This window comes from Eubalaena glacialis, chromosome 4 (assembly GCF_028564815.1).
Source record: "Eubalaena glacialis isolate mEubGla1 chromosome 4, mEubGla1.1.hap2.+ XY, whole genome shotgun sequence".
NCBI classification, from domain to species: domain Eukaryota; kingdom Metazoa; phylum Chordata; class Mammalia; order Artiodactyla; family Balaenidae; genus Eubalaena; species Eubalaena glacialis.
This window is the reverse complement of record NC_083719.1, coordinates 62,145,606-62,170,633: the sequence shown is the minus strand read 5'-3', so window position 1 is coordinate 62,170,633 and position 25,028 is coordinate 62,145,606. Positions and strand designations below refer to the sequence as shown.

The 25,028-nt window shown below is 36.4% G+C and overlaps 1 protein-coding gene across 2 annotated transcripts in view; it reads right to left on the bottom strand.

Moving 5' to 3' along the window:
• The window catches only part of SCAMP1 (secretory carrier membrane protein 1), a 117,397-nt gene that overhangs the window by 25,623 nt on the left and 66,746 nt on the right, over positions 1–25,028 (bottom strand). The window lies entirely within an intron of this gene.

Sequence of the window (25,028 nt, the reverse complement as noted above, 5' to 3'; positions counted from 1 at the left end):
TCAGTTAGATTGTTTCTAGTTTTTTACTTCTATAAATAAAGCTGCCATGGACATTCATGCATATGTCTACATATGAACATATATTTCTTTTTCTCCTGGGTAACTACCTAGAAGTGGAATGGCTAGAACATATAGTATAAGTTTAACTTTTTTTTTTTAATTAATTAATTTTATTTTTGGCTGTGTTGGGTCTTCGTTGCTGCGTGCGGGCTTTCTCTAGTTGTGGCGAGCGGGGGCTACTCTTCATTGCAGTGTGCGGGCTTCTCATTGCAGTGGCTTCTCTCGTTGCGGAGCATGGGCTCTAGGCGCATGGGCTTCAGTAGTTGTGGCACGCGGGCTCTAGAGCGCAGGCTCAGTAGTTGTGGTGCGTGGGGCTTAGTTGCTCCTCAGCATGTGGGATCTTCCTGGACCAGGGCTCAAACCCGTGTCCCCTTCATTGGCAGGCAGATTCTTAACCACTGTGCCACCAGGGAAATCCCAGGAGTGTCTTTTAAAGAACAAAAATTGGAGTTCATAAAAAGACAAAACTTATCAATTTGTTCTTTTATGGATCTTGATTTTATTGCTGTATCTAAGAAATCTGTGCCAAAGACACAAAGTTTTTTTTCTTGTCTTTCACCAGAAGTTTTATATTTTTTTGGTTTTACATTTACATCTATGTCCCTTTTTTAGTTAATTTTTAAAATATAGTATGAGGTATGCATTAAAGTTCTTTTTTGCATACAGATATGCAATTATTCCAGCATAATTTCTTAAAAAGACTGTCCTTTCTAGACTGCATTACTTTTGTACCTTTCTAAAAAATCAGTAATCTATATATGGGTGTGTTTATTTCTGGACACTCTATTCTGTCTCATTGTTCTATATGTCAACGTTTATGTCAATACGATTAGCTGGGTTTTCTAATAAGTCTTCAAATTTGTAGTGTTAATCTTCCAACTTTGTTGTCCTTTTTCGCAGTTGTTTTGGCTATTCTAGACTATTACATTTCTATATACATTCTAGAATCACCTTGTTCATTTCTATAAAACAACATGCAGGGATTTTTATTGGGATTGCATTGCATCTATAGATCCATTTTGAGAGAATTCACATCATCATAATGTTGAGTCTTCCAATCCATTAACAAGGTATATCTCTCCATTTATATTTTCTGCATAGATGATTATGTAATCTGTGAATAAAGACAGTTTTACTTTTTCCTTTCTAATTTGGATGCCTCTTACTTGGTTTTCCAGCCTGTTTATACTGGCTAGAACTTCCATTTCAATTTGAATATAAGTGGTTAGAATGAACATCCTTATCTTGTTCTTGATCTTAAGCAGAAACCCCTTTCAGTCTTTCACCATTAAGTATGATGTTAGCTGTTACAGTTTTTTATAGATGCCCTTTATCAAGTTGAGAAAGTTACCTTTTATTCCCAGTTTATTGTTTTTATCATCAAAGTGATTGTTGTTAGATTTTGTCAAATGCTTTTTCTGCATCAATTAAGATGATCATATGGTTTTTCTATTTTAGTTTGTAATATGGTGAATTACAATAACTAATTTTCTAATATTAAACCAACCTTGAATTCCAAGAATAAGCTGCACCCACTTGATCATGACACAGTATCTTTAAACATACCGTTGAATTTGATTTGTTTGGCAAGATGTTCAAATGTCCTAAGTTTACTCCATTCCTGTTCATCACAGTGACTATTCCAACCCCAAAACACATATTTGGAAGTCTTCATTAGAGAAGATTTGTCCCTTCCACTTCATTTATTTATCATTTGTTTATATGAGCATGGCTCATAGATATTTTCTTTTTTCTTGTTAATTATTATCTTGCTTTATTATCTATGTACCAAGAAACCAGAATATCAGAATGGTTAAAATTATATATGTAATATATTCTCTGAATAAGGGCTTCATAAATAGACTAATTCTAAAGGCTTCACAACAGCTATTTCAGTTACCTAAGAGGGATCTTTCTACTTAGTTCCAAGCTCACAGATATAGTCTAGAAGCTGAAACTGCCTAATAACAACCTCTAAGAAATCTATTACAAGGTACAGAATATGTTTTAAAACTTAAGCTGTCCTACTAAAAAGGAACTACTTCTAAAACATTGCTCTCAAATACAAATGGAGGAATGTAAAAATTGGTTCGCCTTCCTCTTTTATAGGTACAGTTAGTACCTATAAAAGCACAGCTAGTATACTAAGTTGATGAAATAGGAACCTCGGAGTCTTTAAAACTCATTTTTTATACTTTTACTATTGAAGGAGGCTAAATATCTTTCTCGAAAGACTTCGTTTGCCTCATTTTATCAACCAACTTTCCTGTTTCTGGACAAGGAGACAGTAAAATTCATTTTGTGTACATTTACCATGCTAATATAAATGATTATTTTAAAAATACTTCAACTTTCTCTGAGATTTAAACTCCATGTGCCAGCACTTACTCAACTATCTGGACTCTTCCAAGAGTGCACAAATCTTCCTCTATCTAATCTGTCCAAATTATTACAAATGTAAAATCAAATTCAAATTTTTAAAAGGTTACTTTGTTTTTAACTATACAAGCAGTCACTGAAAATATAGTTCTTCACATCAAAACAATATAAAAAAGTGAATCTGACTCCCCTGTGAAAACGATTTTACAATACCGGGTTGCAATTCCCTGCCAAAAGCCTAAAATTTATTAAAGACATATGCAAAAAACTGAGGTAGTCAGAGTGCTAGAAAGCACATTAAGTATAAATAATTTCCCATATACGAAATAGTAGAAAACTCTGTAAAATGTAAACTTAAACAATACAATCATCACATGAATTTCAAGTTCATCTGAGTTGCTTTAAGAGCCAGGTAAGGCTGTGACGCTCTTACAGGGCCAGATAACCACTCCCCACCCCTCAAGTGGAGGACTGTACCAGAGCCAGAATCAGAAAAGGTCCAGAAGAAAAAACATCATTGCGGGTGTAGACAATGTCTATTGGCATCCAAAAGCAAAGGTGATGGGTCTTGTATATAGAAAGAGGTTACGAAGCAGACTGTTTAAACAACCCAGCTTGTACACAGCTATTTTAATCCAAAGAAGAAAGAGTAGAACTACAGTTAGAAAAACACTATCAATTGATTTAAGCTAAGTAGTTTTAAATTTTAATCCGCCTCAGTTTACAGTGAAGTGCTTGTGGTATTTTGAATATTTATTCATAATAGATCCAACTATGCAACCAATTTCTTCATCAGAATAAATAACTAAATAATAAAAGCTTCCTATTGCTTGCCATCCTGGCTCTTCCAGATCAAAGCCTATTGGAAAACTTAATCTCAAATAAGCCAGTTGTTTTTGGTTTAATTGTCTTCAAATAACATACTGACAACTTACAGTACACCTTTCATAAAAATGTCCTTCCCTAATTATTAAAAATCTCACAAAAACTGTATAAAGATCACATAAATCTTTTCACAGTACATATCAATAACAGAGATTAAGAATGTGATCATCAGTGGAGTCTTTAAGAATTAGTACTCTCGAGAGGAACCAAGATGGCGGAGTAGAAGGACGTGCTCTCACTCCCTCTTGTGAGAACACCAGAATCACAACTAGCTGCTGGACAATCATCGACAGGAAGACACTGGAACTCACCAAAAAAGATACCCCACATCCAAAGACAAAGGAGAAGCCACAATGAGACGGTAGGAGGGGCACAATCAGAGTAAAATCAAATCCCATAACTGCTGGGTGGGTGACTCACAGACTGGCAAACACTTATACCACAGAAATCCACCCACTGGAGTGAAGGTTCTGAGCCCCACGTCAGGCTTCCCAACCTGGGGGTCTGGCAACGGGAGGAGGAATTCATAGAGAATCAGACTTGATTGCAGGACTTCGACAGGGCTGGGGGAAACAGAGACTCCACTCTTGGAGGGCACACACAAAATAGTGTGCGCATCGGGACCCAGGGGAAGGAGCAGTGAACCTGGGGGAGACTGAACCAGACCTACCTGCTAGTGTTGGAAGGTCTCCTACAGAGGCGGGGGGTGGCTCTGTTTCACCATGGGGACAAGGACACTGGCAGCAGAAGTTCTGGGAAGTACTCCTTGGCGTGCACCCTCCCAGAGTCTGTCATTAGCCCCACCAAAGAGCCCAGGTAGGCTCCAGTGTTGGGTTGCCTCAGGCAAAACAACCAACAGGGAGGGAACCGAGCCCCACCCATCAACAGTCAAGTGGATTAAAGTTTTACTGAGCTCTGACCGCCACAGCAACAGTCAGCTCTACCCACCACCACAGCCTCCCATCAAGCCTCTTAGATAGCCTCAACCACCAGAGGGCAGACAGCAGAAGCAAGAAGAACTACAATCCTGCAGCCTGTGGAACAAAAAACCACATTTACAGAAAGATAGACAAGATGAAAAGGCAGAGGGCTATATACCAGATGAAGGAACAAGAAAAAACCCCAGAAAAACAACTAAATGAAGTGGAGATAGGCAACCTTCCAGAAAAAGAATTCAGAATAATGATAGTGAAGATGATCCAGGACCTCGGAATAAGAATGGAGGCAAAGACTGAGAAGATGCAAGAAATGATTAACAAAGACCTAGAAGAATTAAAGAACAAACAAACAGAGATGACCAATACAATAACTGAAATGAAAAATACACTAGAAGGAATCAATAGCAGAATAACTGAGGCAGAAGAACGGATAAGTGACCTGGAAGACAGAATGGTGGAATTCACTGCTATGGAACAGACTAAAGAAAAAAGAATGAAAAGAAGTGAAGACAGCCTAAGAGACCTCTGGGACAACATTAAACGCAACAACATTTGCATTATAGGGGTCCCAGAAGGAGAAGAGAGAGAGAAAGGACCAGAGAAAATATTTGAAGAGACTATAGTCGAAAACTTCCCTAACATGGGAAAGGAAATAGCCACCCAAGTCCAGGAAGCGCAGAGAGTCCCATACAGGATAAACCCAAGGAGAAACACGCCGAGACACATAGTAATCAAATTGGCAAAAATGAAAGACAAAGAAAAATTATTGAAAGCAGCAAGGGAAAAACGACAAATAACATACAAGGGAACTCCCATAAGGTTAACAGCTGATTTCTCAGCAGAAACTCTACAAGCCAGAAGGGAGTGGCATGATATACTTAAAGTGATGAAAGGGAAGAACCTACAACCAAGATTACTCTACCCGGCAAGGATCTCATTTAGATTTGATGGAGAAATCAAAAGCTTTACAGACAAGCAAAAGCTAAGAGAATTCAGCACCACCAAACCAGCTCTACAACAAATGCTAAAGGAACTTCTCTAAGTGGGAAACACTAGAGAAGAAAGGACCTACAAAAACAAACCCAAAACAATTAAGAAAATGGGCATAGGAACATACATATCGATAATTACCTTAAACGTGAATGGATTAAATGCTCCAACCAAAAGACACAGGCTTGCTGAATGGATACAAAAACAAGACCCATATATATGCTGTCTACAAGAGACCCACTTTAGACCTAGGGACACATTCAGACTGAAAGTGAGGGGATGGAAAAAGATATTCCATGCAAATGGAAATCAAAAGAAAGCTGGAGTAGCTATACTCATATCAGATAAAATAGACTTTAAAATAAAGAATGTTACAAGAGACAAGGAAGGACACTACATAATGATCAAGGGATCAATCCAAGAAGAATATTTAACAATTATTAATATATATGCACCCAACATAGGAGCACCTCAATAAATAAGGCAACTGCTAACAGCTCTAAAAGAGGAAATCGACAGTAACACAATAATAGTGGGGGACTTTAACACCTCACTTACACCAATGGACAGATCATCCAAAATGAAAATAAATAAGGAAACACAAGCTTTAAATGACACAATAGACCAGATAATATTTAATTGATATTTATAGGACATTCCATCCAAAAACAGCAGATTACACGTTCTTCTCAAGTGCATGGAACATTCTCCAGGATAGATCACATCTTGGGTCACATATCAAGCCTCAGTAAGTTTAAGAAAATTGAAATCATATCAAGCATCTTTTCTGACCACAACGCTATGAGATTAGAAATGAATTACAGGGAGAAAAACGTAAAAAACACAAACACATGGAGGCTAAACAATACGTTACTAAATAACCAAGAGATCACTGAAGAAATCAAAGAGGAAATCAACAAATACCTAGAGACAAATGACACTGAAAACACGACGACCCAAAACCTATGGGATGCAGCAAAAGCAGTTCTAATAGGGAAGTTTATAGCTATACAAGCCTACCTAAAGAAACAAGAAAAATCTCAAGTAAACAATCTAACCTTACACCTAAAGAAACTAGAGAAAGAAGAACAAACAAAACCCAAAGTTAGCAGAAGGAAAGAAATCATAAAGATCAGAGCAGAAATAAATGAAATAGAAACAAAGAAAACAATAGCAAAGATCAATAAAACTAAAAGCTGGTTCTTTGAGAAGATAAACAAAATTGATAAGCCATTAGCCAGACTCATCAAGAAAAAGAGGGAGAGGACTCAAATCAATAAAATCAGAAATGAAAAAGGAGAACTTACAACAGACACCGCAGAAATACAAAGCATCCTAAGAGACTACTAGAAGCAACTCTATGCCAATAAAATGGACAACCTGGAAGGAATGGACAAATTCTTAGAAAGGTATAACCTTCCAAGACTGAACCAGGAAGAAGCAGAAAATATGAACAGACCAATCACAAGTAATGAAATTGAAACTGTGATTAAAAATCTTCCAGCAAACAGAAGTCCAGGACCAGATGGCTTCACAGGTGAATTCTATCAAACATTTAGAGTAGAGCTAACACCCATCCTTCTCAAACTCTTCCAAAAAATTGCAGAGGAAGGAACACTCCTAAACTCATTCTATGAGGCCACCATCACCCTGATACCAAAACCAGACAATGACACTACAAAAATAGAAAATTACAGACCAATATCACTGATGAATATACATGCAAAAATCCTCAACAAAATACTAGCAAACAGAATCCAACAACACATTAAAAGGATCATACACCACGATCAAGTGGGATTTATCCCAGGGATAAAAGGATTCTTCAATACACGCAAATCAATCAATGTGATACACCATATTAACAAATTGAAGAATAAAAACCATATGATCATCTCAATAGATGCAGAAAAAGTTTTTGACAAAATTCAACACCCATTTATGATAAAAACTCTCCAGAAAGTGGGCATAGAGGGAACCTACCTCAACATAATAAAGGCCATATACGACAAACCCACAGCAAACATCATTCTCAATGGTGAAAAACTGAAAGCATTTCCTCTAAGATCAGGAACGAGACAAGGATGTCCACTCTCACCACTATTATTCAACATAGTTTTGGAAGTCCTAGCCATGGCAATCAGAGAAGAAAAAGAAATAAAAGGAATACAAATAGGAAAAGAAGAAGTAAAACTGTCACCGTTTGCAGATGACATGATACTATACATAGAGAATCCTAAAGATGCCACCAGAAAACTACTAGAGCTAATTAATGAATTTGGTAAAGTAGCAGGATACAAAATTAATGCACAGAAATCTCTTGCATTCCTATACACTAATGATGAAAAATCTGAAAGAGAAATTACGGAAACACTCCCATTTACCATTGCAACAAAAAGAATAAAATACCTACAAATAAACCTACCTAGGGAGACAAAAGACCTGTATGCAGAAAACTATAAGACACTGATGAAAGAAATTAAAGATGATATCAACAGATGGAGAGATATACCATGTTCTTGGATTGGAAGAATCAATATTGTGAAAATGACTATACTACCCAAAGCAATCTACAGATTCAATGCAATCCCTATCAAATTACCAATGGCATTTTTTACGGAACTAGAACAAATCATCTTAAAATTTGTATGGAGACACAAAAGACCCCGAATAGCCAAAGCAGTCTTGAGGGAAAAAAACGGAGCTGGAGGAATCAGACTCCCTGACTTCAGACTATACTACAAAGCTACAGTAATCAAGACAATATGGTACTGGCACAAAAACAGAAACATAGATTAATGGAACAAGATAGAAAGCCCAGAGATAAACCCACGCACCTATGGTCAACTAATCTATGACAAAGGAGGCAAAGATATACAATGGAGAAAAGACAGTCTCTTCAATAAGTGGTGCTGGGAAAACTGGGCAGCTACATGTAAAAGAATGAAATTAGAATACTCCCTAACACCATACACAAAAATAAACTCAAAATGGATTAGAGACCTAAATGTCAGACTGGACACTATAAAACTCTTAGAGGAAAACATAGGAAGAACACCCTTTGACATAAATCACAGCAAGATCTTTTTTGATCCACCTCCTAGAGTAATGGAAATAAAAACAAAAATAAACAAATGGGACCTAATGAAACTTCAAAGCTTTTGCACAGCAAAGGAAACCATAAACAAGACGAAAAGACAACCCTCAGAATGGGAGAAAATATTTGCAAACGAATCAACGGACAAAGGATTAATCTCCAAAATATATAAACAGCTCATTCAGCTCAATATTAAAGAAACAAACACCCCAATCCAAAAATGGGCAGAAGACCTAAATAGACATTTCTCTAAAGAAGACATACAGACGGCCACGAAGCACATGAAAAGATGCTCAACATCACTAATTATTAGAGAAATGGAAATCTAAACTACAATGAGATATCACCTCACACCAGTTAGAATGGGCATCATCAGAAAATCTACAAACAACAAATGCTAGAGAGGGTGTGGAGAAAAGGGAACCCTCTTGCACTGTTGGTGGATTCCCAAAATTGATACAGCCACTATGGAGAACAATATGGAGGTTCCTTAAAAAACTAAAAATAGAATTACCATATGACCCAGCAATCCCACTACTGGGCATATACCCAGAGAAAACTGTAATTCAAAAAGACACATGCACCCCAATGTTCATTGCAGCACTGTTTACAATAGCCAGGTCATGGAAGCAACCTAAATGCCCATCGACAGACGAATGGATAAAGAAGTTGTGGTACTTATATACAATGGAATATTACTCAGCCATAAAAAGGAACGAAACTGAGTCATTTGTTGAGACGTGGATGGATCTAGAGACTGTCATACAGAGTGAAGTAAGTCAGAAAGAGAAGAACAAATATCGTATATTGACGCATGTATGTGGAACCTAGAAAAATGGTACAGATGAACCCGGTTGCAGGGCAGAAGTTGAGACACAGATGTAGAGAACAAACGTATGGACACCAAGGGGGGATGTCCCCCCCTTGTGGTGTGGTGGGGTGGGGATGGTGGTGTGCTGAATTGGGTGATTGGGATTGACATGTATACAGTGATGTGTATAAAATTGATGACTGATTAAAAAAAAAAAGAAAAAGAAAAAATAAAAATATTTGCCAAGTAAATAAATGTTTTCTATGGCAAAAAAAAAACAAAAAAAAAAGCAGAGATTAATCACAACTACAGTTTGAGGAATCAGGGAAGACAAAGTACTTCATTATTTTAAAAGGGAGAACAGAAATTTTACATTTAACCACAATAAATGGGTACAACTTAACTAAAGTACTAAACGTTTTACCTTTGGTAACTCATCATAGTAGTTAAGAGCATGTAGCTTTAGAGAAAGATTTGAGTTTGAATCCAGACTCCTCCAGTTAAAGTTGTGTAACTTCAAAGAAAATCTAGGCCTAAATCTAAGATTTTCTATTTGCAAAATAGGAATAACAGTGGAATCTACCTTTATATGGATGAAATAATACATGTAAAGTGCTTAGTGGGGGATGTACAGGCACATAGGAATCAATCAATAAATGTTACTTGTTGATACCTCTCTTACACCAGTACAGTACTGCACTGCAAACAATTTTGCTCACAGAAGTAATATTCTGCTTACAGAAGTGACATTTGGCTTCTGATAAAATCTTGTAAATTTCTGGGACATGGTTGGTAACTTCATTACTACCAGAATCAAGTAATACATGAAATTCCTGATGATGCAGATGATGTAAAGGCAATAGAATAAAATGGAACCTAAGAAATACAGCTGCTTTCCTTGTCTTAGTCACTTTGAGATGCAAGGTTATCTAAACCAGCCTCATTCTCCCCCTAATGCTTTTGTGCCAAAATTAATTCTTTCTCCAAGAACAGGGTTCCATATGTAGGCTTTAAAAGGCAGCACCACGAACCCACCCAAATTGTGCATAATATTTTGCATGTTTGTATCTTTTTAGGAAGAGGAGTCACAAATTTTAGATTCACAGTGGAGTCTGTGATATAAAATCTATTAAGAACACTCACTAGCCTAAACTAAAATGCATAGAACTGGGGTGGAAGGGACCCTAGACTTTGTCTTCTTTCCATCGGTGTTCTGCTAAAAGCAGGGGGCATAATAAAAAGTTTGTATGTAATGAAATTTTAAACTTGGACAATTTTAAACCTGGTCCACAACCTGGGTTCAAGCTTTGGATCTTCTATACTTAGCTGATATTACAAAATAGGGAGTCAGTTAACATTTGTTCAACATTATGTGCCAGGAACCATGGCAAACACATGCATTACCCATTTAATGCTTACATTACCCCCATGAGGTAGACACTAATACTGACTCCATTTTACTGACGAATAAACAGATTTAGAGAGGTTAAATGATCCAAAAACAGAGCTAGAAACAGAAATGCTGAGACCTGTCTGTGTATCCTGATGTTTTTAACCATGTGATAAAACTATCTCTAGGATATTATTTTAATTCCATCTTGTCCAAGAAAGCTAATCATCAATCAATAGAATACCACTATTTACATTAAATTAATCCCAAATGCTCAGTCTTTCTTATATGAGAAGATTATAAATTTTTTCATTTGTAATAATTTAAGTTCTTTAAAATACTTCCTTTTAGAAAAAGTCAGGGAGGATACAATAGACAGAATAGTATTTTGCAGCTAATAAGAAAATAAGGACTAAAATTTACTAAAACTTTTAATTGATTAGTCAAAGATTTTCTTGAGTGACAACTAAAATCTCACAGTTGAATTGCCATTCAATTTAGAAAGCATTGAACAGCTAAACTCAGCCAATAGCCAACCATTTTCAAATTACCTTTGAACAGCAAAACTAATTAATTTAAAGCAAAATAGAAGTCAAGTTAACATTGGTTAGACTCTAGGTCACAATTAAGCTGTTTTCATCATATGACACAAGGTTATGCTCTTATCAAAGAGAAAACTTAAGAACATAATATTTTTTTCCTACAAATATGCCTCTACGACACTTCTGTCAACAAACAATACTGAACAATAATACAGCTTGAGTTTTGAGGTATCTAGCACTATAAGAAATTTAAAATAACTATGATTAATATGTTCAAGACTCCAGTCAAAAAGGTAGATACCATGAATGAAGAGGACTCTCAGCATATAAGTAAGCTATAGAAAATAACCAAATGACTATGGTAGAAATGAAAACCATGGTAATAGACATGAAGAATACCTTGGACAAGCTCATCAATACACTCAATACAGCTGACGGTGAACTTGAAGATAGAAACTATACAAACTGAAATGCAAGGATAAAAAAGAGAGTCGACAAAACAAGAACAGAGCATCTAAGAGCTGAAGGACAATATTAAGCAGTCTGACATACATATAACAGGAATTCCAGAAAAAAAAAAAAGAAAAAGAAAAAGTGGCAGAAGAATTACCTGAACAGATAATGACTGAGAATTTTCCAAAATTAACTAAATACTCCAAATGACAAATCCAAGAACATTAGAGAACACTAAAGATACACACCAAAACACACACAAATGAACACACAAACATGCACATCATAATCAAAATGCCCAAAATCAGAAATAAGGAAAAAATCTTGAAGGCAGAAAGAGAAAAAAATACTTTAAAAACAGAACAAGAATTATAGCAGACATCTCATCAAAAGCTCCGCAAGGGGCTTCCCTGGTGGCGCAGTGGTTGAGAATCTGCCTGCCAATGCAGGGGACACGGGTTCGAGCCCTGGTCCAGGAAGATCCCACATGCCGCGGAGCAACTAGGCCCGTGAGCCACAGCTACTGAGCCTGCGCGTCTGGAGCCTGTGCTCCACAACAAGAGAGGCCGCGATAGTGAGAGGCCCGCACACCGCGATGAAGAGTGGCCCCCGCGTGCCACAACTAGAGAAAGCCCTTGCACAGAAACGAAGACCCAACACAGCCATAAATAAATAAATAAATAAATAAATAAATAAATAAATAAATAAAAATTTATAAAAAATAAAAGAGAGGAAAAAAAAAAAAAGCTCTGCAAGCCAGAATACAGCAAAGTGATGTGTTTAAAATATGGGAAAAAAACAAAAAACTGAACTCAGAATTTTATACCCAGTAAAAATAATCTTTCAAAAATGAAAAACTAAAGGACTGGTTACCAGCAGACTTGTACTAAAAGAAATATTTAACAAAATTCTTCTGGCAAAACAATTATGATATGAGACAGAAACATGGGTCTAAACAAGAAAATGAAAAGTGCTGAAATGGCTTTAATGAAGTCCATTATAAAATTCATTTCTCTCTATTTTTAATTTTTATAAGAGACAACTGTCTGAAGCAAAAGTAATTGCAATGCATTGTGTATTTCTAGTGTATGTAAAAATAAAATACCTAACAAAAATAGCACAAAGAATTGGGGAAGAAAATGGGAGTAATCTTTTGGGAGGTCCTTACAGTACACATGAATAGGAATATTATCATTTGGACATAGACAAAGATGAATTTAAAATGTATACTATAAAAACTCAGGCATCACTAAAAAAGATTTTGATAAGAGGTAGAAATAATGAAGACATAGGAGAACATAAAATTATTTACAAATACTCAACTGATCCAGAAGAAGACAAAAAGGAATAAAAAAGAAACAACAGTTGGAACAAACAGAAAATAGTTTGTAAAAAGACAGATTCTAATCTAATCAGATCAATAAATGTAAATGGCATAAACGCACAATTAATATAGATAGACTGCAACTTGGATGCAAAAGCAAGACCCAAATAAAGATTGCCTACCAAAAAACGTCACTATAAATATAAAAACATTAGTAGGTTAAAGGTAAAAGAATAGAAAAAGATATAATATATAAACATAAATTAAAAGAAAGCTGGAATAGTTGTCATAATATCAGATAAAATAGATGACAAAAAAGGATTATTATACCAGGGATAATGAGGGAAACTACATAATGATAAAGAATTCAAAGTACAAAGAAAACATATCATAAATATATATCTACTTAACAAGAATATCCAACTACATGAAGGTAAAACTAAAAGAAGAAAGAGAAAAATCCATAATTAAAGTTGGAAATTTCAACATTTTGTCAATTCTCAGGAACTGACAAAACAAGCAGACAAAAAATCAGTATGAATACAGAAGACCTGAACAACACTATCAACCATTTTGACCACTCTGATATTAACAGAACATTTCATCCAACCAAAGCAGAATATACATTCTTTCAAGTGCACACAGAAGGAGGTGTCAGTTTCAGAGGTTTTAAATCCCCAGCACTGCTACATTCTCTACGGATTTTCGTATCAGCTTCTGCCCTCAATCTATTATATATTATTATGGTTGAAAATTAAGAAAATCAGCTTTACACAGATATACAGTTAGAAAAGGGAGAACCTTAAGCTCTCTGAAAGGAGAATACCAAGGGTCCTTTCATCACACTAGAAAAACTATTATAAAATAAGCCACATAAAAATTAACAGGCCATTTTCCTTCTCCTCACTCTCAACACCCAGGTGGTACAGAACTTTGTAATGAATAGTAAGCTCTTAACTACTGTGGTTAAAGAACTATTCAAGAAATAAACATTGCCAGTAAATATAGCCGACCTTTGAACAACGGGTTAGGCGTACGGACCCCACCCCCACCCCAGTCGAAAATCCGTACAGAACTTTACAGTCAGCCCTCTGTATCCAACGTTCCACATCCACAGATTCAACCATGGACCATGTAGTACTGTAGTAGTATTTATTGAATAAAATCCACGTATAAGTGGACCCAAGCAATTCAAACCCATTTGTTCAAGGTTCAACTGTATTCTAAGATTAATTAACCCACTGAACAGAGATCATTGAGTTAACTAGATTCTCTGCAAATTAAATAATGTAAACGTAATAAAGTAGAAAGGAAAACAGGAGCCCTAAATTTCCAGTCTGAAGGCCTAGGTGAAAATCTCAGCAACTAATGATCCACTAGAAAGATTCTAAACATTAAACAATATAAAGTACTTAACAAGACTTGTAGACTCTAAAGCACTATATATTTATATACACATGTAAGAAACTAAACAGTAGGTTCCTCTTGCAGGTATAGAAAGAATATTATCCTTCCTTAAGATAAATTTAATTTGAGATTTCACTTTGGAATCAAAAAAGAAAAATTCTCTTTTTCTGGTTATACAAACAGGATGAAAAAGAGTCAAGTTAATTACAAAAGGCAGTATTTTAACTTACATTAAACTAACTTGAAAGACTATTTAAACAACATAAAAATGAACTAATATCAATTCCTGAGCTTTGAATGATTTTACACTTAAAATCAAATATAAAGTATCTTTTTACAGAAAAAATTTGATTGACTTTCTGGTTCATACACTAGTATAACACTTTTCAAGATGTTAAAATAGTGTTATAGTTCAATTATATTTAATTTTTAATTTCAATTAGCAAAATATTCCAACATAAAAGGTGCAACATCCCTACGGATACTAAGTATGTTCTAAAGAAACAGGACCAAAAATATACTGTCTACTGTGCAGAGATAGCTTACTTTTAAAAAGTATACCTGAGGGACTTCCCTGGTGGTCCAGTGGTAAAGAATCCACCTTATAATGCAGGGGATGCAGGTTCGATCCCTGGGCAGGGAACTAAGATCCCACAATGCCACTGGAAAACTAAGCCCGTGCGCCACAACTACTGAGCTTGCACGCCTCAACTAGAGAGGCTGCATGCCACAAACTACAGAGCCCATGCGCTCTGGAGCCCACGCACCACAACTACAGAGCCCACGCGTCCTGGAGCCTGCACACCACAACTAGAGAGAAGCCTGCACACTGCAATGAAGAGCCTGCGCACCACAATGAAAGATCCTGCGTGCCGCAACTAAGAGACCCAACGCAACCAAAAATAAAATTAAATAAATAAATAAATAATAAATCTTAAAAAAGAAAAAGTATACCTGGAAGAAGCTTAGAAGTAGCAAACCATACTAACTACAAGTAAAAAGCTGAACAAACTGCAAAGTCAACAACTCTTCTTAGATCTGAAAGAGAAGTGAAGCCAGAGGGCAAACTGCAACCCCCAAACTGGGAGACAGATAGATGAATACAGAGAATCAAAAGTTATTAGAGCAAAAACCCATAAGCAGAAACCTCTGCAGCAACCATTGCCAGGGGAGGAATTCCGACCTGTAATTGACAAGAGGCTCAGAGTGGACAACTCTGAAGAGTCAAAAGCTCCAGGGAGACCTAGTCATATGGGGAATCCCACACATTTGTGAATTTTACCAACAACAGCTCATTCTGGTTCTCAGAGTGAATTCTTTAGAGAAAAAAATCCCCTCATGCTTCCGGGAGGCGGTGGGGAAACGGAACCATCTGCAAATACTCTAGAGCACTCTGTTCTTAACAAGGGCTGCCCTCAGGAGAAACTAACCAGAGCCCAACCTGCTGCGGTTTTATTAGAGCCTAGCCTACATGAGGAAACAGAAATACCCAACTCCAGCCCACTGTAGGCCAGCCTGTCCCACCTGAGGAGAAGGAAGGACTGGGAAGCACTGGTGCAGTTCACAGTCCAGAGGCTCAGGCTAACTAAAAGACCGAGACCTAATCACAGGCCTACAGAACGCTTCCCCTCCCCCACACCTTACCATCACATTACTAAAGGTCTATTTACAGCAGTTCCTTTTACCTAGTACATCATGTCAAGCTATCAAGTAAAAATTACAAGACATACTAAAATGCAAAAAACAGTTTGAAGAGACAGAACAAGCGTCAGAACCACAGTCAGATATGACTAGGATGTTGGAATTACCAGATCAGGAATGTACAACTATGATTAATATGCTACGGGTTCTAATGGATAAACTAGACAGTATGCAAGAACAGATTAGCAATGTAAGCAGAGATGGAAATTCTAAGCACCAAATAAATTAATTTTATTTTTACGGTTCCAAATATGACAGAAAATCTGGTGTCAAACACATCCCTAACAAGAGCAACTAGAACAGTAGGATAAAATGGGAAAAAAAAAATCTGCTTATATCTGCTGAAGCATCTAGGAATAGAGAGACCATGATTCTGGAGTGGAAGAGAACTACAGAAATGTAAGCTGACTTTCTACGGCCTCAATTCATTTTTCCTGAATGCAAGACAATAAGTTGAAAATTCAGATTCTGCCTGCAGAGAGCGCTGCTGCCAGGGAACAGACAAACCAACTGAGATATGGCAGATTCACAGGACTTGCGACACAAAACTAAGGATGCACTGTAAAAAAAATACGATGAGAAATGAGAAGTGAGAAGCATAAAACTGGCCCAAACATGCAGCCAACTTTTCTCTCAAGGCATGTACCAAATACAGAAGCTAAAGAGATAAGCAGAGCCTCTGAAAGCAGAGTAGACTTTTCTGCAGTGTTCCCTAATGGGAAAAGGATTAGAACAGCAATTCTGAAACTTTTGGTCTCAGGACATCTTTATTATTGAGCATCTCAAGGAACATTTGCTTATGTGGGTTGTAGCTCTTGCTTTACCAAATGAGAAACTAAAATTGAGAAATATTTAAAGCATTTAACTAATTTTTTAGATAACAAATTGCTTACAATAAAATAACGTTTTCATGAAAACTGAAAAAAAAACAGCAAAAAGAGTAGCATTACTTTATATTTTTGCAAACCTCTTTAATGTCTGGTTTAATAGAAGATAGCTGCATTCTCTTTTCTGTTTCTACATTCAAACTCTTTGCAAGTCATGTAAGCCTCTGGAAAACTCCACTGTATACTTGTAAGAGAACAACATCTTAATGTTATTATGAAATAGTTTTCATGTCATGGACCCTCTAAAAGGATGTTGTCCTCCCTCCCTTCTCCCCTCTAGGGATCAAAGGACTATACTGTGTGAGTCCAGGACTTGCTGAGGGAGGAGCCCAAGTGAACATATCAGGTTCTCAATTAAAAACCTAGAGGATTGGGCTTCCCTGGTGGCGCAGTGGTTGAGAGTCTGCCTGCCAATGCAGGGGACACGGGTTCGAGCCCTGGTCTGGGAGGATCCCACATGCCCCGGAGCAACTGGGCCCGTGAGCCACAGCTGCTGAGCCTGCGCGTCTGGAGTCTGTGCTCCGCAACAGGAGAGGCCGCGATAGTGAGAGGCCCGCGCACCGCGATGAAGAGTGGCCCGGCTTGCCGCAGCTGGAGAAAGCCCTCGCACAGCAATGAAGACCCAACGCAGCCAAAAATAAGTAAATAAATAAAAGACCTGACCTTTAAAAAAAATCTTAAAAAAAAAAAAAAGTTCTGTACAGCACAAGAAATGGTCAACAAAATGAAATCTACCAAATGGGAGAAAATATTTGCAAATCATATAATAATATGGGGTTAATATCCAAAATATATTAAAAAAACTCAATACCAGAAAAACCCCTAACAATCCAATTAAAAAGTGGGCAGAAAATCTGAATAGATATTTCTCAAACGAAGACACACAGATGGCCAACAGATACACAAAAAGATGCTTAACATCGCTAATCATCAGATAAAAGCAAATCAAAACCACAATGAGATATCACCTCATGTCTGTTAGAACGGCTATTATCAAGAAGACAAGAAATAAGAAGTGTTGGTGAGGAAAATGAGAAAAGGGAACGCCTGCGCACTGTTGATGGAAATGTAAACTGGTGCAGCCACTGTGGAAAAGGGTATGGAGGTTCTTCAAAAAATTAAAAATAGAACTACCATATGATCCAGCAATTCCACTTCTGGGTATTTATCTGAAGGAAATGAAATCATTATCTGGAAGAGATATTTGTAATCCCATTTTCATTGCAGCATTGTTCATAATAGCCAAGGTATGGAAACAACCTAAGGGTCCACTGATGCAAGAATGGATAAAGGAAATGTAGTGTGTGTGTGTGTGTGTGTGTGTGTGTGTGTGTGTGTGTAGTGTGTATATATATAAAACGGAATATTATTCAGCCTTAATAAAAGAAGGAAATCCTGCCATCTCCAACAACATGAATGAACCTGAGGGCACTCACTAAGTGAAGTAAGCCAGACAGAGAAAGATAAATAGTGCATGGTATCACTTATATGCAGAATTTTTAAAAAACAAAGTAGAACTCATAGAAACACAGAGTAGAATGGTGATTACCAGGGGCTGGAGTAAATGGGGAGACGTTGGTAAAAGGATACAAACTTTTAAGATGAATAAGGTCTAAGTATCTAATGCAGAACCTAGTGATTATAGTAGATAATACTGTATTGTATAATTGAAATTTGCTAGAAGAGTACATTGTAAGGAAAGAAAAGGTAAATAATGTGAGGTGATGGATGTGTTAACTCAATTGCGGTAATGCTCTCACAATGTGTATGAATATCAAAGCACCATGTTGCATACCTTATATATATTACAATTTTGTCAGTTATACCTCAATAAAGCTAAAAAATGAAGGTGAAATGAAAATGTTTTCAAACAAAATTTGAGGGAATTCATTGTCTGTAGACCTATAATAAAAGAGAAAATGATAAAAAGAATATATGAAAAATAGAATAATACTTTATTAATCTAAAAGGTAAAGAAAGAAAAAGGTATTTAACAGATATGCTTTATATATGGTAAGTAGTAGCTATAAATATTAGATATAAATCCATGTACATCATTAAAGATAAACAAAAATGTAACTAAATTACATATAATTTTAATGTAATTATATAAGTGTAATTACATCAAACATAAATAGACAAAAAACTCCACTTAAAAGACTAGATTATCAGACTTTTCTTTTTTTTACAACTCCCTTTATTAGCTGTATTTTTGTATATTTCTTCCCATTGATCACATGCACATAACCATGTACAGAAATGCAAATATCATTTCAGTCAACTTTTTTTTTTTTTATATAGCAGGTTCTTGTTAGTCATCAATTTTATACACATCAGTGTATACATGTCAATCCCAATCGCCCAATTCATCACACCACCACCACCCCCCCACCGCCGCTTTCCCCCCTTGGTATCCATATGTTTGTTCTCTACATCTGTGTCTCAATTTCTGCCCTGCAAACCAGTTCATCTGTACCATTTTTCTAGGTTCCACATATATGCATTAACATACGATATTTGTTTTTCTCTTTCTGACTTACTTCACTCTGTATGACACTCTCTAGATCCATGCACATCTCAACAAATGACCCAATTTCGTTCCTTTTCATGGCTGAGTAATACTCCATTGTATATATGTACCACATCTTCTTTATACATTCATCTGTCGATGGGCAATTAGGTGGCTTCCATGACCCGGCTATTGTAAATACTGCTGCAGTGAACATTGGGGTGCATGTGTCTTTTTGAATTATGGTTTTCTCTGGGTATATGCCCAGTAGTGGGATTGCTGGATCATATGGTAATTCTATTTTTAGTTTTTTAAGGAATCTCCATACTGTTCTCCATAGTGGCTGTATCAATTTACATTCCCACCAACAGTGCAAGAGGGTTCCCTTTTCTCCACACCCTCTCCAGCATTTGTTGTTTGCAGATTTTCTGATGATGCCCATTCTAACTGGTGTGAGGTGATACCTCATTGTAGTTTTCATTTGCATTTCTCTAATAATTAGTGATGTTGAGCAGCTTTTCATGTGCTTCTTGACCATCTGTATGTCTTCTTTGGAGAAATGTCTATTTAGGTCTTCTGCCCATTTTTGGATTGGGTTGTTTGTTTTTTAATACTGAGCTGCATGAGCTGTTTATATATTTTGGAGATTAATCCTTTGTCCGTTGATTCGTTTGCAAATATTTTCTCCCATTCTGAGGGTTGTCTTTTCGTCTTGTTTATGGTTTCCTTTGCTATGCAAAAGCTTTGAAGTTTCATTACATCCCATTTGTTTATTTTTGTTTTTATTTCCATTACTCTACGAGGTGGATTAAAAAAGATCTTGCTGTGATTTAGGTCAAACAGTGTTCTTCCTAAGTTTTCCTCTAAGAATTTTATAGTGTCCAGTCTTACATTTAGGTCTCTAATCCATTTTGAGTTTATTTTTGTGTATGGTGTTAGGGAGTGTTCTAATTTCATTCTTTTCATGTAGCTGCCCAGTTTTCCCAGCAACACTTATTGAAGAGACTGTCTTCTCTCCATTGTATATCCTTGCCTCCTTTCTCATAGATTAGTTGACCATAGGTGCGTGGGTTTATCTCTGGGCTTTCGATCTTGTTCCATTGATCTATGTTTCTGTTTTTGTGCCAGTACCATATTGTCTTGATTACTGTAGCTTTGTAGTATAGTCTGAAGTCAGGGAGTCTGATTCCTCCAGCTCCGATTTTTCCCCTCAAGACTGCTTTCGGAGTCTTTTGTGTCTCCATACAAATATTAAGATTTTTTGTTCTAGTTCCGTAAAAAATGCCATTGGTAATTTGATAGGGATTGTGTTGAATCTGTAGATTGCTTTGGGTAGTATAGTCATTTTCACAATATTGATTCTTCCAATCCAAGAACATGGTATATCTCTCCATCTGTTAGTATCATCTTTAATTTCTTTCATCAGTGTCTTATAGTTTTCTGCATACTGGTCTTTTGTCTCCCTAGGTAAGTTTATTCCTAGGTATTTTATTCTTTTTGTTGCAATGGTAAATGCGAGTGTTTCCTTAATTTCTCTTTCAGATTTTTCATCATTAGTGTATAGGAATGCAAGAGATTTCTGTGCCTTAATTTTGTATCCCGCAACTTGACCAAATTCATTGATTAGCTCTAGTAATTTGCTGGTGGCATCTTTAGGATTCTCTATGTATAGTATCATGTCATCTGCAAACAGTGACAGTTTTACTTCTTCTTTTCCAATTAGTATTCCTTTTATTTCTTTTTCTTCTCTGACTGCCGTGGCTAGGACTTCCAAAACTATGTTGAATAATAGTGGTGAGAGTGGACATCCTTGTCTTCTCCCTGATCTTAGAGGAAATGCTTTCAGTTTTTCACCATTGAGAATGATGTTTGCTGTGGGTTTGTCGTATATGGCCTTTATTATGTTGAGGTAGGTTCCCTCTATGCCCACTTTCTGGAGAGTTTTTATCATAAATGGGTGTTGAATTTTGTCAAAATCTTTTTCTGCCTCTATTGAGATGATCATATGGTTTTTATTCTTCAATTTGTTAATATCATGTATCACATTGATTGATTTGCGTATATTGAAGAATCCTTGCATCCCTGGGATAAATCCCACTTCATCATGGTGTATGATTCTTTTAATGTGTTGTTGGATTCTGTTTGCTAGTATTTTGTTGAGGATTTTTGCATCTATATTTATCAGTGATATTGGTCTGCAATTTTCTATTTTTGTACTATCTTTGTCTGGTTTTGCTATCAAGGTGATGTTGGCCTCATAGAATGAGTTTCGGAGTGTTCCTTCCTCCACAACTTTTTGGAAGAGTTTGAGAAGGATGGGTGTTAGCTCTTCCCTAAACGTTTGATAGAATTCACCTGTGAAACCATCTGGTCCTGGACTTCTGTTTGTTGGAAGATTTTTAATCACAGTTTCATTACTTGTGATTGGTCTGTTCATATTTTCTATTTCTTCCTGGTTCAGTCTTGGAAGGTTATACCTTTCTAAGAATTTGTCCATTTCTTCCAGGTTGTCCATTTTATTGGCATAGAGTTGCTTCTAGTAGTCTCTTAGGATGCTTTGTATTTCTGCAGTGTCTGTTGTAACTTCTCCTTTTTCACTTCTAATTTTATTGATTTGAGTCCTCTCCCTCTTTTTCTTGATGAGTCTGGCTAAAGGCCTATCAATTTTGTTTATTCTCAAAGAACCAGCTTTTAGTTTTATTGATCTTTGCTACTGTTTTCTTTGTATCTATTTCATTTATTTCTGCTCTGATCTTTATGATTTCTTTCCTTCTGTTAACTTTGGGTTTTGTTTGTTCTTCTTTCTCTAGTTCCTTTAGGTGTAAGGTTAGATTTTTCTTGTTTCTTGATGTAGGCTTGTATAGCTATAAACTTCCCTCCTAGAACTGCTTTTGTTGCATCCCATAGGTTTTGGATCATCGTGTTTTCATTGTCATTTGTCTCTAGGTATTTTCTGACTTCCCCTTTGATTGCTTCAGTGATCTCTTGGTTATTTAGTAACGTATTGTTTAGCCTCCATGTGTTTGTGTTTTTTATGTTTTTTTCCCTGTAACTGATTTCTAATATCATAGTGTTGTGGTCAGAAAAGATGCTTGATATGATTTCAGTTTTCTTAAATTTACTGAGGCTTGATTTGTGACCCAAGATGCAATCTATCCTGGAGAATGTTCCATGCACTTGAGATGTGTAATCTGCTGTTTTTGGATGCAATGTCCTATAAATATCAATTAAATATTATCTGGTCTATTGTGTCATTTAAAGCTTGTGTTTCCTTATTAATTTTCTGTTTGGATGATCTGTCCACTGGTGTAAGTGAGGTGTTAAAGTCCCCCACTATTATTGTGTTACTGTCGATTTCCTCTTTTATAGCTGTTAGCAGTTGCCTTATGTATTGAGGTGCTCCTATGTTGGGTGCATATATATTTGTAATTGTTATATCTTCTTCTTGGATTGATCCCTTGATCATTATGTAGTGTCCTTCCTTGTCTCTTGTAACATTTTTTATTTTAAAGTCTATTTTGTCTGATAAGAGTACTGCTACTCCAGCTTTCTTTTGATTTCCATTTGCATGGAATATCTTTTTCCATCCCCTCACTTTCAGTCTGTATGTGTCCCTAGGTCTGAAGTGGGTCTCTTGTAGACAGAATATATATGGGTCTTGTTTTTGTGTCCATTCAGCAAGCCTGTGTCTTTTGGTTGGAGCATTTAATCCATTCACGTTTAAGGTAATTATCGATATGTATGTTCCTATGACCAGTTTCTTAATTGTTTTGGGTTTGTTTTTGCAGGTCCTTTTTTTCTCTTGTGTTTCCCACTTAGAGAAGTTCCTTTAGCATTTGTTGTAGAGATGGTTTGGTGGTGCTGAATTCTCTTAGCTTTTGCTTGTCTGTACAGCTTTTGATTTCTCCATCGAATCTGAATGAGATTGTTGCTGGGTAGAGTAATCTTGGTTGTAGGTTCTTCCCTTTCATCACTTTAAGTATATCGTGCCACTCCCTTCTGGCTTGTAGAGCTTCTGCTGAGAAATCAGCTGTTAACCTTATGGGAGTTCCCTTGTATGTTATTTGTCGTTTTTCCCTTGCTGCTTTCAATAATTTTTCTTTGTCTTTAACTTTTGCCAGTTTGATTACTATGTGTCTCAGCGTGTTTCTCCTTGGGTTTATCCTGTATGGGATTCTCCGCGCTTCCTGGACTTGGGTGGCTATTTCCTTTCCCATGTTAGGGAAGTTTTCGACTATAGTCTCTTCAAATATTTTCTCTGGTCCTTTCTCTCTCTCTTCTCCTTCTGGGACCCCTATAATGCGAATGTTGTTGCGTTTAATGTTGTCCCAGAGGTCTCTTAGGCTGTCTTCACTTCTTTTCATTCTTTTTTCTTTAGTCTGTTCCATAGCAGTGAATTCCACCATTCTGTCTTCCAGATCACTTATCCGTTCTTCTGCCTCAGTTATTCTGCTATTGATTCCTTCTAGTGTAGTTTTCATTTCAGTTATTGTATTGGTCATCTCTGTTTGTTTGTTCTTTAATTCTTATAGGTCTTTGTTAAACATTTCTTGCATCTTCTCGATCTTTGCCTCCATTCTTTTTCCGAGGTCCTGGATCATCTTCACTATCATTATTCTGAATTCTTTTTCTGGAAGGTTGCCTATCTCCACTTCATTTAGTTGTTTTTCTGGGGTTTTATCTTGTTCCTTCATCTGGTACATATCCCTCTCCCTTTTTATCTTGTCTATCTTTCTGTGAATGTGGTTTTAGTTCCACAGGCTGTAGGACTGTAGTTTTTCTTGCTTCTCCTCCAGACAACATTTTTTAAAGTTTATTTTTATCAAGCAATACAAAGAACCTACATACACTTTAGTGTACATTATGATTTCCTCCAGGTTAGACTGGGGTACCAAAGAACAATGAACTAAAAGCAGCAAAAAATAACATAACAAGTAACGGTTTTATGGATCATCAAAAGTAAATGATAAAACCTAACAAAAACAAAAAAATAAAACATTCCAGCTACCAATTGTTGACCACCTTTAAAGACAAATATTTTGCACATATTATCTCTAATCTTCTTATCAACTCTGCAAATGTTATGTCCAATTTACACTCAAAAAACTGAGGCACTGAGAGGTTTTACTGCATTTTCATAACAGCACACAGCTTTTAAGTGGGGAAGCCAGAATTCTAACCCTTTCTCAGTCTGTTTCCAATAATCATACTTTTTCAACAAAACACTGCTTCATTAATAATTACCTAATATTTTAAAGTATTTACATAATGCTTGGTGATTTGTGGAAGCATAAAATTAAGAACAAAGTTAGTATTTTTAAAAATATGTAAATGACAAAATGACAACTCTAAGTTTAATTCTGATACCTAATAAACTTAACTTTTAAAAGCACATACGCTTGAAACTTCTCTATAAAATTCTCCTTCAGATTCAGGCAATGGGATTAATTCAGGGAGGTCAAAGTCCTTTGCATATATCAGTAAAAGGAGCTTCTTGGTTGAAAACTAATGTAACTGAGCAGGACCCTATGGGGCCTTCCTGGGACAGACCATTCATTCCCTCATATCCTCCACTATAGCTCCTCTCTGAAGTACCTAGATAATAATATCTGATGCACACTTCTGGGGTTGTTTTATAGATGCTAAAACTACCAC